This window comes from Rhineura floridana, chromosome 2, assembly GCF_030035675.1.
Source record: "Rhineura floridana isolate rRhiFlo1 chromosome 2, rRhiFlo1.hap2, whole genome shotgun sequence".
Lineage (NCBI taxonomy): Eukaryota > Metazoa > Chordata > Lepidosauria > Squamata > Rhineuridae > Rhineura > Rhineura floridana.
This window is the reverse complement of record NC_084481.1, coordinates 207,742,361-207,756,514: the sequence shown is the minus strand read 5'-3', so window position 1 is coordinate 207,756,514 and position 14,154 is coordinate 207,742,361. Positions and strand designations below refer to the sequence as shown.

Genomic DNA, 14,154 nt, shown 5'->3' with positions numbered 1-14,154 from the left:
ATGGGAGTGCCACACCATCTGATTGTCCTGATGCGCAACCTATACTCTGGACAAGAGGCTACTGTAAGGACAGAATATGGAGAAACCGATTGGTTCCCCATCGGAAAGGGGGTGAGACAGGGGTGTATTTTATCACCCTATTTGTTTAATCTATACGCAGAACATATCATACAGAAAGCAGGATTGGACCGAGATGAAAAAGGTGTGAAAACTTGAGGGAGAAATATCAATAATTTAAGATATGCAGACGATACCATACTACTAGCAGAAACCAGTAATGATTTGAAACGAATGCTGGTGAAAGTTAAAGAGGAAAGCACAAAAGCAGGACTACAGCTGAACGTCAAGAAGACTAAAGTAATGACAACAGAAGATTTATGTAACTTTAAAGTTGACAATGAGGACATTGAGCTTGTCAAGGATTATCAATACCTGGGCACAGTCATTAACCAAAATGGAGACCATAGTCAAGAAATCAGAAGAAGGTGAGAACTGGGGAGGGCAGCTATGAGAGAACTAGAAAAGGTCCTCAGATGCAAAGATGTATCACTGAACACTAAAGTCAGGATCATTCAGACCATGGTATTCCCGATCTCTATGTATGGATGTGAAAGCTGGACAGTGAAAAAAGCGGATAAGAGAAAAACCAACTCATTTCAAATGTGGTGTTGGAGGAGAGTTTTGCGCATACCATGGACTGCGAGAAAGACGAATAATTGCGTGTTAGAACAAATTAAAGCAGAACTACCATTAGAAGCTAAAATGATGAAACTGAGGTTATGGTACTTTGCACACATAATGAGAAGTCATGATTCACTAGAAAAGACAATAACACTGGGAAAAACAGGAGTAGAAAAAGAGGAAGGCCAAAGAAGAGATGGATTAATTCCATAAAGGAAGCCACAGACCTGAACTTACAACATCTGAACAGGGTGGTTCACGACAGATGCTACTGGAGGTCGCTGATTCATAGGGTCGCCATAAGTCATGATCGACTTGAAGGCACATAACAACAACAGCCTGCTTCATTGTTTAAAAACCAAGAAGTAGATTAGGCTCTGTGGAGTGGGAAAGGGTGCTTGGAGGTATTTGTGTCTACCACCTAAGTCATGTCTGTATCCCACAGAATGACTAGAGCTTTGACAAGACTATCAGCCATACCACTTGGTAACTCCCTGAGGGCAGCCAGGAATCTTTGGATTCCCATTAGTGTGAGAGAGTGGAACTTCCTAATTTGTCAATTATCCATGAACCAAGCCTTTTCTTTGAGAAATTAGAGTGATTATGAACATTGTATGACATCACTGCCTCTCAGCCAAATGTTTAGGGAGGGTCCACAAGTGACTAGCAAAAGTTCAGACACAACAGCCTCATTTTAACCTGCTGTATAAGATGTCTTCACTTGTGACTCACAAGCCATTTGTTTTTGGCTTTTTCTTAACAAGCAGCTTGATAACAAAGCTTCTCTCCCTGCTACCCAGACAGTATCTCTCTTGTGAACAGCGAGGTTCACTTTCCAAGGCTGACAGTCTGGCACCTTTGCAAGCATAACATTTATCCTTTTAAAATGGTGAGTTGCAACTCTATGTATCATTCATTATATTTATTTTTAGATCCTGCTGTAGGGGCTTACGCTGACAAAAATGGAACCAAGGGAAATAAAACCACTATACATTTTTTAGATGACTCCAGATTTGTAGCGACACTGTAGAACTATATTTTTTACATGTTTGGGAGCCAAGGTGGCAGAATTAATGTTGCGGTTATATGACAGAATGTGCAGTTCAGTGCCTTCCTGGTTTGTTCCTCTCAGTACTATGGAGTGAATTGTACCATGGTTTCCTAAGCGTTGTATAGGATAATACTGTGTATTGATTCGCACTTATGTAGTCTGTGGCTTTCCAGTTTCTGCTGGTGTAGGCTTCTGCATGTCCATCCATATGCCTGTATGCAACACTACCATATGTGTCAGACCACTCATCTACCCATTCACTGCATTTTACAGTGCAAGCCTAGGCATGTTTACTCATAAGTAAGCCCCACTGTGTTCAGTGGAACTTACTCACAGGAAAGTGTGCATGCTAGTATTACAGCTTTATTTATTCGGAGGCAGTATGCTTCTGAATCCCACTTGCTGGAAAACACCGGAGGGGAGAGTGCTGTTGTGCTCAGTCCCTGCTTGGGGGCTTCCTATAGGCATCTGGTTGGCTACTGTGAGAACAGGCAACTATACTAGATTGGTCACTGGCCTGATCCAGCAGGCTCTTCATATGATCTTATGTTCTCATTCTATTCTTCCAAAGAGCTTAGGCAAAAAGGGGTGGAGAATTTCTCTTTTCAGCCCACATTTGCCGTTATTTAATTGTGTTTAGAAGCAAGGCCAGAACATAAGGAAATCCAATTTAGTGCTTCAGACTGCTGCAACATGCTCCACAATGAGCCTGCCCCTGAAGATTGCTCAAAAACTATGCAAGGCCAGAACCAAACAAAACAAAAATTATACAGCCACAAGAGTGGCTGTATAGCCAGTGTGGATTTTTCACATTCCGCAATGTTAAATTGAAAATACCCCCCATGCCATTCTGATGCTTCCCATAAGCTCATTTCAAAACAAAACCTTATAAAACATATAGTCCTGAACTCAGAAACACTTGCTTAACAACCCTCTCAATTTTCGTGGCGATACACAAAACAGTCAGAGAGAATAGAGAGTTCAAAGTGTAAAAAGAGAGAGAGAAAACCCTAGAGCCCTTTTGGATTTTTTTCTGTCAGAGTTCTCATAATGTGTTGAAATTCATTACAAATCAGCCATGTTCACAGGGTACCTGTAATCCTAATACTCACCTTGTCCCATACTCTGACCTTCATCTTCTGCAGTTTAAAAGTTTAAAATATGCCTGGCTGATTTTTAATTAATGTAATAACTTTTGCCTGGAACCCTATGATATCATCTGGCATGCTCAGTAAGAACCAACTGTCAGAGTTATAACAGCCAGACTCACAGCTGCTTGGCTTGGCTAATCAGGGGGCCACACCCACATCAGACTTTGGCTTCCCTCAGAGAATCCTGGGAAGTGTAGTTTGTGAAGGGTGCTGAGAGGAGACTCCTGTTCCACTGAGAGAGCTCCAGTGGCCAGACTGGTTTAACAGTCAGCCACTCTGATTGAAGGTCTGTGAGGGGAACAGGGTGTCTCCTAGCAACTCTCAGCACCCTTCACTAACTACACTTCCCAGGATTCTTTGAGAGAAGCCATGATAGTCCATAGTGAAATAAAGGCCTGGTGTGGATGTGGCCAGGGACAGCTTTGGTTTAAATTTGGGTGGGAGGCTACATGTGCCTGCTGTAGAATAAAAAGGTGGGGGAAACGCTGAAAAGCAATAATACTGTTCACAATGTTTTCCTTTTGGAAAGGAAAGGGGCTTCCCTTCTGCCCAGTGCCCACCCATCCAATCTCCTTCCCTCCTCTCCCCCTCCCCTCCCTGCCCCTCCCCCAGATCAGTGTTGGACTACGACCTGGGAGACCAGGGTTCAAATCCCCACATAGCCATGAAGCACGCTGGGTGACCTTGGGCCAGTCACTGCCTCTCAGCCTCAGAGGAGGGCAATGGTAAAACCACCTCTGAATATGATTTACCATGAAAACCCTATTCATAGGGTCAAGATAAGTCAGGATTGACTTGAAGGCAGTCCATTTCCATTTTCAAACATGATTGCACAGAAATAAATCCCATTGAACTCAAAAAGTATGCAAATGATCAAACCCACCCTCCCTTCTCCCTCCTATCCCCTCCCACTTACCCTTTCCCTCCCCCTTCCTTTGCCCCTCCCTCCCCATCCCCTTCCAATCCCTTCCTTCCCCCTTCTCCTCCCCATGGTCAGTTTTACCTATCTTAAGCATGATTGCACAAAAGTAAATACCATTGAACTCTATAAGCATGCAAATGATCAAACCTGCCCTCCCCTCCTCCTTCCTTTGTCCCCCTCTAATATGCTCCTTCCCCCTCCTCCTCCCCCATGGTCAGTTTTTCCTATCCTAATCATGATTGCATAGGAGTAAATCCCATTGAACTCAATAAGCATGCAAATGATCAGACCTGCCCTTCTCCTCTCCCTCCTCCCCTCCCCTCTTCCTTCTCCTCCCCTGCCCACTCCAGCCCTCCCTCCCTCCCCCTGGTCACTTTTACTTATCCTAAGCATGATTGCACGGGAGTAAATCGCACTGAATTCAATAAACATGCAAATGATCAAACCTGTCCTTCTCCTCCCCTCCCCCTCCTGTCTGCTCCCATCCCAGTCCTCCCCTCCCTCCTCCTCTTCCTCCTCCACCCCTCCCCATCCCCTGTGGTCAGTTTCACCTATCCGATGCATGATTGCAGGGGAGTAAATACCACTGAACTCAATAAGCATGCAAATGATCAATCCATTCTCAGCAAACTTGCACAGGATCCCATTTCTTACCTCCCGGATTAAAAAGCAGGGAAATTCACTAATAGGCAAAAAACCTTGGGATTTAAGAACACTCCTATAGCCCACAGGTATTTCTATCAAACTTTAAAAAGCAGCAAAATTGCACAGCTATAGTGAATGCACCAGGGGAGCAGGAGACCTGACCTCCTCTCTGAGATATTGTATTGCCTACAAATTTGTCCAAATGCAAACACCATTTGGGTTGGTCTTTCACAGTCCAATCCACTTGCTGTGTAGCTTGGAAGAATTTGGTAACATGTGCCTCTGAGCATATGGTGAGTGGTGGCAACACCTGCCATCTCCAAAGATAGAGAATTACATTTTTGTATGTTTGTTGGTATTCTTCTTACTTTGCTTCTTTCCTGTGTTACTAATGTTTCTACAGAGAATCTAAACTAGAAAATTTTATTTCCCTCATTATTCATCCTAGAAATCCTAGACATCTGTGTCAAATTCCAGACTGTCACTATTTTGGGGTGGGATTTGAGCACATCCTGGCAAATTCAGGCTGCACATTTAAAGCTGATTTGGAACTCTTGCAAAACAAACTGCTCCCCCCCCCCAAAAAGCAGACTTTTTGCAATAAGAAAAGTGATCAGAAAAGGCATTGGAAAGTGTGGGATAGCACTAGCACTGACACAACCTTGCCTGTCTCCCCACAAACAAATCAGGATGAATGCTCACTAAATAGCCAACATCATGTAATTTCTCTTCAAACAAATCAGGATGAATGTTCATTAAAAATGTCATCTGCCAGTGTGTGACCTATGTGCTGCTAACAGAGAAGAGCTGGGGGAGAGTATATGGGAGACATGATGGGTTAGGTGTTAAATTGATTGTTTGTTTATTTATTAAATATGTATCCACCCTTCCACTCAAAGGAGCCCAGGGCAGAAAGAGAAAAAGAAGGGATTTGGTTTGATTTTGTAATTAAATAGATTAGGTTCTCAAATCGCTTGCTGATTTGAACTAGCCTATAGGTCTCTCTTGTTTTCGAGTTGTGTATATGCCTTTGTAATAATTGACTTCTTGTAATGATCTGCAAGCTTATTCCACTAGGAATTTCATCCTGCACAAACCCCACAGAAGTGAGCAAAAACAAACATCATTTGCCATGTTCATTTCTCTCCATTACTGCTTTCATACTTCATCTGCATGTTAGTTAGGAGTGAAAAAGCAGGTTTAGATGTAATAAGTAAACAAAATTGAGGGAGAGTTTAGACCTGTAGTGGTTCTGCACCATATATTTTTGTAATTGTTTTGAAAAGATTGCAGTCATCATGAAAGAGAACACAAAACAGTACTTACAATTACAAATAAAGAAATTTCTTCCTCACTAGATGGTGTACAAAATACACAACATTTACTACACTGTCACTCCTGTCATGAGTTGGTCATTTTCCCCTGTTGACCACCATTCAGCAGAGAATTAAACTATTCTGTCTAATCTGGGTTTTTGCAAGTCATAGTTTCAGTTCCATGGCCTGTGACAGTTTTCAGATTCTGACACACCTGTCTAAGAACCATGATCAGAATCTCTCTTGCTGAAAGATTTGATGCAATTTTCCATGTTGTTCATGGCTGATCAAGCATTGCCAGATGAATTTCTGAGGGTCAGGAACTATGAAGCGAAGCTGATATGGTGACATTCTGGATATGCCAAAGAATCACTGAAGTGCATTCATAAATACTACATAAGACATATAAATTCTGAAAACCCAAATCTGAGTATTTTTTTCTTCAAATGCTGAGAAAATGGCTCATTTTGGCCTCTTTTCTTAGACCATAAATGTTTCGGTGGGGCCTTACATTTTTAGCTTACCTTGAAAACTGCTTAGTAAATGTTGAATACTGATAAATATTTTGTAAACCCCTTAGAATTATATTTTGGCATTAAGCAGATTATAATAATAACAATCACGATCATAATAACATAATAATAGTAATCATGTCTGAAAGAAAAGAAAATCCTCCCTTTACTGTGAAATCTAATTAGTTTAAGGATATGGTCTTAAAGGCATGTTGAGGATACTGCCTTGCTAAAGCTGAACAGGTCGTCTGGTCAGCGCTTGGATAGGTGACTGTCTTGGAAACAAATGTATGTTGTCTTGGCTTCCATGACAGAAGATAGGAGGGATATAAATGTCAGAAATTGTTTTAAAATTAAAAATAGTACGAATATATGTATTTGCAGAATATATGTATTTTCTGTAACAGAAACTTTTCCTTATACAGTGAAAGCTCAGTATAACGCATCTCACTTTACCTCTGATTCGTATATACCACAGCTATGACCATGTCCCCTGAGTAAAATATATAGTACAGCAGTTCGCACATCTTTTACAAAACTGAAAAACACTGTTGGCTCCCATCTAGGGTTGCCAGGTCTCCGGTTTTCTGCCGGAGTCTCTGGCAAAAGGGGGCCGTCTCCGGCCTCCGGCAGTAGTTTCATTAAACAGGTGGATCTCCGCAGGAGTGGAGGCCGGCCAGGGCCGGCTCCTTCTTAGGCCCGGAGCCAGTTCCCCTGCTCCGGAAAGGATGGCCGGCTGCTTCACTCCTCATGCTGTGGGCGCCGCTGGGCGGGAGCGGCCGCAATTGGGCTCAGCAGTCTCTGGCTGGGGGGGCCCATAGCGGCCGCTGCCGCCCAGCGGCACCCACAGCATGAGGGGTGAAGCAGCCGGCCGTCCTTTCCGGAGCAGGGGAACCGGCTCCGGGCCTAAGAAGGAGCCAGCCCTGGCCGGCCTCCACTCCTGCTGAGGCTGGCAGGCCGCTCGGATGCCATCTCTTAGCAACCGCTGCCGAGACGGGGCCCACGCGGCCTGGCAGCCTGAGCAGGAGGCGTGAAGAGGCAGTGGCAGTGGAGGCCAGGCTGGGCCAGCTCCTTCTTAGCCCCGGCCCGGAGCCAGTTCCCCTGCTCCAGAAAGGACGCCCGGCCGCTTCACCCCTCCTGCTGTGGGTGCCGCTGGGCGGCAGTGGCCGCAATGGGGCTCAGCAGTCTCTGGCTGGGGGGGCCCATTGCGGTGGCTGCCGCCCAGTGGCGCCCACAGCAGGAGGGGTGAAGCGGCCAGGCGTCCTCGGGGCTAAGAAGGAGCTGGCCCCATCCGGCGTCCACTGCTGCTGTGGGTGGCAGGCTGGAGAGAGAGAGAGAAAGAGAGAGAGGCTGGAGAGAGAGAGAAAGAGAGAGACTGGAGAGAGAGAGAGAAAGAGAGAGAGGCTGGAGAGAGAGAGAAAGAGATAGGCTGGAGAGAGAGAGAGAAAGAGAGAGAGGCTGGAGAGAGAGAAAGAGAAAGGCTGGAGAGAGAGAGAGAAAGAGAGAGGCTGGAGAGAGAGAGAGAAAGAGAGAGAGGCTGGAGAGAGAGAGAAAGAGAGAGAGGCTGGAGAGAGAGAGAAAGAGAGAGGCTGGAGAGAGAGAGAAAGAGAGGCTGGAGAGAGAGAGAGAAAGAGAGAGAGGCTGGAGAGAGAGAGAAAGAGGCTGGAGAGAGAGAGAGAAAGAGAGAGAGGCTGGAGAGAGAGAAAGAGAGAGGCTGGAGAGAGAGAGAAAGAGAGAGGCTGGAGAGAGAGAAAGAGAGGCTGGAGAGAGAGAGAAAGAGAGAGGCTGAAGAGAGAGAGAGAAAGAGAGAGAGGCTGGAGAGAGAGAGAAAGAGAGAGGCTGGAGAGAGAGAGGTGCAGTGGAGGATGCTGTCCTCTTATCCATGTTGAAGTAAGACTCAGTTGCCAGTCTGCCAGGGTTCAGTACATGGAATGGGAGTGAGCGCTGTCTTGCCCTTGGGCAACAAGAGGTTTGCATAAAATTCCAGTATACTAATGTACATGTGCCCAGAGAGTCAGTGTGGTGAGTGGTTAGAGTGTTGGACTATGACCTGGGTGACCAATTAGGTAGGGCAACCACTGGAACCACATTGGTATGGAATGAGACAGCAACACGTTTTTCTCTAAACCTTCTCCGTGGCATCATCAGCCACAATCCCACATTTACCTGTCGGCCCTGAATAAAATAATCAAATTATTGGCACTAGGCCATTCACCACCTCTCATTACTGCAATAAAGAGGATGGCATTGCCTGTTCTTAAGTTTAATGGAACTGGACTGTGTCTTAAGTATTTCTGAGGAGACTGAAATTGTGGCTTCTTTTGCAGAGATAAATAAAATGGGCAGACACATTGCTGTTCTATTACATTTTTCTATTATGTTTTTATTCAGGGTTCAATGCTTCTTTTAGGCTATACCGTGCCATTTCTTAAAAATCTCAATATAAATTTGATATTAAAAAAAACCTATCTGCATTATCACACACATGATGGACATTACCATGTGTAACCTTTAATTTCAGTTGCCAGTATCAACAAGTTCATAAGAGAATTGTATGACAAAGCCTTTGAAATATCCTGGCACCTTAATTTTCTAAAAAATCTGAGGCACCTAGTAGAATTTTTTTAACTCTCATTGTGACTGTATAAGTATTTAATAGAACCCACTAATGAAAAAATATGTTCATGCAAGTATTGAGTATACTGCTATGAAATTACTGCACCCAAGGGGTTGTTTACTGTGCTCACATATTCTGTAATACCTGGAGGCATTTATACTGATGACAAACAAACTGGAAACACCTATTCATTCCAGTTTCGACAACCATGTTTTAGCAAATGGATCAGCTTTTTAACTGTAGAAATTAAAACATGATTAACATAAAGGATGTTGCCATTCAAGATTTTCCAAATCTACTACATTGAATAAGTGATTGAACAAGTACCCTTGCTAAAACTCTATGTAGCCTAGTCAGAAAGGATGTCAACTGATCCACCCCAAGAAATGTGGTGAAACAACTGACTTGCAATAACATCTAGTGTTAATACAACAAGCAGTTTCAACTCAGAAGTGAGCAATTAGTATGCATTCTTCAAAAGCCAGTACAGATTGGGGATTTTGGAATTGTTTTGACTTCAGGATGCAGAAAATAACACAAGGAAGAGAGCTGAAACAATCCATAGAATTTTGAACACTTAAACATTGCTGATTCATTTTATTTATTTATTAAATGTTTATTCTAGTCTTCTTCCAAGGAGCTGAAGGTGACATACAAGATTCTTTGCCTGTCCCCTTTTATTCTCACAACAACCTGTGTGGTAGGTTTGGCTGCCAGAGTGATTGGCCCAAGTTTACCCAACCCAGTGAGCTTCATTGCTGAGTGGGCTTTGAATCAGAGTTTCTCTGTTCCAAATTCAACACTCTATCCTCACTACACCACACAGGATCTCAATAAAACTGAAATCTTAAATGTACATAACTGTGCACTGCGATCATGTTTTCAAAAGCAGCCTTACAGCCTAAAGCATGAAAAGTTTTCATAAACTCCCTTTTGCATGCTCAGCATGCAAGCAGTTGGGACTGTTTTTTTCCCCTCATACAAAATGTGATGAGGAGTTCTTGTTGTTATGTGCCTTCAAGTTGATTACGACTTATGGTGAACCTATGAATCAGCGACCTCCAAAAGCATCTGTCATGAACCGCCCTGTTCAGATCTTGTAAGTTCAGGTCTGTGGCTTCCTTTATGGAATCAATCCGTCTCTTGTTTGGTCTTCCTCTCTTTCTACTCCCTGCTGTTTTTCCCAGCATTATTGTCTTTTCTAACAAGTTACTTCCAAGCTCTGGTTAATTCTTGTTATAGAACCTGATCTACTGGGAACCAGACTAGATTGAAATGTCATTTGTGCAAGTAGCATAAATAGCAAGCATAAAGGGCCTGATCTGGTTCAGGAACTTGGCAGGGGGTTAGGGGACTTTTAAGACTCTTCCTCCCTTGTTCCAGATGTGATCCAAATCTGGAACCCTGGATCTCCTATGTGGACTGGAAGAAAACCTCACATTGGTGTGAATGGGAACTGTTCTTTCATAGCCAATAACTAATAATGAAGGGCTCCAATTCAAGGTGGGACAGCAGAGGGTGGCAAAGGGTTAAAGCTCCTAATCCTGCAGAACAGTGTAGAGTGGCACTGAGGAAAGGAGTGGTGGAGAAAAGTCACCCCTCTCCATTCTGCCAGTCTGGATCCAACCCATAATACCCCCATCTTTGCTCTACTAAGGATTTTACAAATTAAAAGGGTCAGGCCCAGAATCCTTCCATCCACAGATTGGAGAAGTTGGTTCCAATAGGTGATGGAGCTGCTGTATATGTTGCATTGCCATCCCTTTACTGCAGTGGTAACCACAGTGTTGCCCTCCAGATGTTGTTGGACTCAACTCCCATCATTCCTGACCACTGACCATGCTGGCTGGAGCTGATGGGAGGTGGCATCCATTAACTTATAGAGGGCATGATGTTGACAATCCCTATTGGAAAGTGCTTCTTCATGGAATGCTTAGTTAAACTATGGAATCTGCTCCCACAAGAGGCAGTGCTGGTCATCAACTTGGATGGCTTTAAAAGAAGATTAGACAAATTCATGAAGGATAAGGCTGTCAGTGGCTATTAGCCATGGTCAGATACAGTATCCTTCTGAAAACCAGTTGCTGGAAGCTGCAGGAGGGGAGAGTGCTCTTGCACTCAGGTCCTGCTTGCGGGCTTCCTCCAGGCACCTGATTGGCCACTGTGAGAACAGGATGGTGGACTAGATGGGCCACTGGCCTGATCCAGCAGGCTCTTCTTTCTTTCTTATGTTCTTACTTTACTAAATAAAGAAGAGCAAGAGATTCTCAGCAAGGCTCCATATTTTGAATGAAGGATTTGTAGATGCAAACCAATAGCAAACCAATTAGCAACACACTCCTTGCTGCTGTGTTCCCTGGGCCAGCCCTACTCAGTGCTTTTCATCTCAGCTAGAAGACTTCATCCCGCCAATAAAAGATTACTGAGGTGCTTTCATTGACCCTCTTTAAAAGCTTAGCTGTGGGCAGCAGGCTTAGGAATCCTCCTTGGTTATAGAGAAGAAACTGGATTGATCAGGGCCAGCAGGCAGCAGAGACAGACAACTAGAAGGGATGTTGCAAATGGATCTTGCTGTGGCCACAATGGGTGGTGAAGAATTGCCTAGGAGATAGCCTTCTTAGCTCTGATGCTTATGGTAATGACCACTGCCAGAGGAAAAAATGCTGGACAAGTAGATGGATCTTTGGAGAGACCCAAGAAGGGATTTTGTGTATCCTAGTGTTCAGTGCTTCCAGCATCCACCCATAACAGTGATGTGGCTTTCTTCTTCTATTCTGGGATGCTTGCAGTTATGCTTGCATAAATCTGCCAGTGTGGGCTAGTTGACAGAGCTTTGGATTAGGGATATTGGGAGTCAAGTCTCTGTTCCCCCATGAAGGTCACTGGCTGACTTTGGGGCTAGAGTTATGAGAACATTATAGAATAGCCAGTGTAGTGTAGTGGTTAGAGTGTTAAACTAGGACTTTGGAAACCAGAGTTCAAATCCCCTCTCAGCCATGAAGCTCACCAGGTGACCTTGGGCCAGTCACCATCTTTCAGCCTAACCCCACAGGATTGTTGTGAGGATCAAATGGAGAGGGAAATAATCATGTATGCCACCTTGAGCTCCTTGGAGGAAAGGTGGAGTATAAAAGTATAAATAAATAATATGAACAACTTTAGAACTTTAGAACTTTGTCCATTGGGAGGGGGCTTGAAATCTCACCCCTTTCTAGCGTTATCCTCCAAAATAAGTTTTATTTCCATTTTTTTTTTGTAAGAGAAGTAGGGAGCAATCCTACAATCCTTTTAATTGTGATTGTAAGTTGTTGTAAATTGTATGTATTTGCTTGCTTGCTTGCTTGCTTCTTTATGTCCTGCCCTTCCTCCCAGTAGGAGCCCAGGGCAACATGTATTTTAAGGATGTGTTTTAAATTGTTGTAACCCACCCTGGGACCTCAGGATGAAGGGCAAGTTAATAACAACAGCAGCAGCAGCAACAACAATATTCTGTGGTCCCTCTCCACTGCCAGAGAGAGAGGGGTCCATGGGTGGAGCGGGAGTTCCACCATTGTTGCTGACCTACTAATGGTGTTTTGGAGATGTGTGGCCAAAATGGGGTGTGTCAGGGGAAGCCATGGATCCACAGGTTCCTTAAGCTGCCTCATTCCCCCAACAACCCCAGAAATAGGTCCTGAAACTACATCAGCCCTGGAGCTGACATAGTTAAGTCATTGCCATTGCAATCAATAGGAGGAGAGAAAGAAAAAAAATGGAAGGGAAGGGAAAATAAAAGCCACTCCAGACATCTTCCACCCTGGCTGCAGGTATCTGGCAGAGCATAGGAAGTGGTGATAATTCCACCATGGATTCTCCACATACCTATACACTTGATTGCTCTGTTTGTGCAGTTTAGGGGATCAAGTGTTTGACTTGGACTTAGGTTCAAATTCCTGTTCAGTTATGAAGGTCCGTGGATGGCTTTGTGTGAGTGATTTTCTCTCTACCTGGTGGGGGCAGGGGCAGGCTGGTAAGGATTTAATTGGATGGGCCTGTGCATGTCACCTTTAGTTCCACAGTAGAATAGAACATGAAAGATAGCCCTCAGCTATCAACAGTGCAACTTTCTTTATAATTTCATGTTTTCTAAACAGAAACTCGTGGTGAGATGCATTAGAAGATGGCTATGCAGAATAGGAAAAATAACCCCTATAAAACTGAGGACATTTTGGGGTAGTGTCCTCATTCTCCTTTTAAAAATGTGTTCTCTCCACCCAAGGTGATTATGATAGCAGTCCTAACTGTGATTACAGGCCCTGCCATTTGTGCTCGATAAATCTTCCTTAATTGAGTTTAAAGGTCTGACATGGCATTATGCCATTTACTCGGTCAAACTAATGCTACATCTGATGGGCAGTCACTTAGAGATGATGGCGGCAAGCCATGTTAGCCATTTCATTTCTGGGCTCTATCTCGGTGCCCCGCGAGTTTGGGGATGGTGTGTAACTCAGTGATAGAGCATCTGCTTTGCATGCAGAGATCCCTGTTTCAATCCCCAGCATATTGCTTGTTTGTTTAATTTATATCCTGCCCTTCCTCCCAGAAGGAGCCCAGGGTGGCAAACAGGTGATATAACACTAAAAACATCAAACATCTTAAAAACAAAACATCTTTAAAAAATCAACAAATCATCATTCAAAGCAAAACATCTTTAAAAACATCTCAAAAACAATTCTAACACAGATACAGAAAGAAGAAGGTCTTCAGTAGGTGCTGAAAAGACAACAGAGATGGCACCTGTCTAATATTTAGGGGGAGTGAATTCCAAAGGGTAGGCATCACAACATGAAAGGCCTAATTCCTTTGTTGTGAGGAACAGATGTCCTGAAGAGGTGATATCTGCAGGAGGCCCTCACCTGCAGACCGCAGTGTCTGCGCTAAAAGACAGTCACCCAGTGCTATTCTCTGAAAACGACCCTGAAGATAGGATCAGAACCACTGTAAAACAGTGCCTCCGATACCCATCTCACCAAGTCAGCTCAGATGGATACCATGGTCAATGGTATCAAAAGCCATAGAGAGATCAAGTAAGCATAACAGGGTCACAGTTCCCCTTTCCTCTTCCTGATAAAGATCATCCATCAGAGTGACCATGGCTGATTCAGTCCCATAACCAGGCCTGGGTTGGGATACACTGCTTTGTATGCAGAAGGTCTCCAACAACCTGCAAGTAGGGTTGAAAAGACTCTTGTCTAAAACTTTGGAGAGCTGCTGCCAACC

At 44.0% G+C, this 14,154-nt stretch overlaps 1 protein-coding gene across 7 annotated transcripts in view; it reads left to right on the top strand.

Moving 5' to 3' along the window:
- Window positions 1–14,154, top strand: part of PRIMA1 (proline rich membrane anchor 1) — a 72,442-nt gene that overhangs the window by 39,598 nt on the left and 18,690 nt on the right. The gene's annotated exons all lie outside the window — the stretch shown is intronic.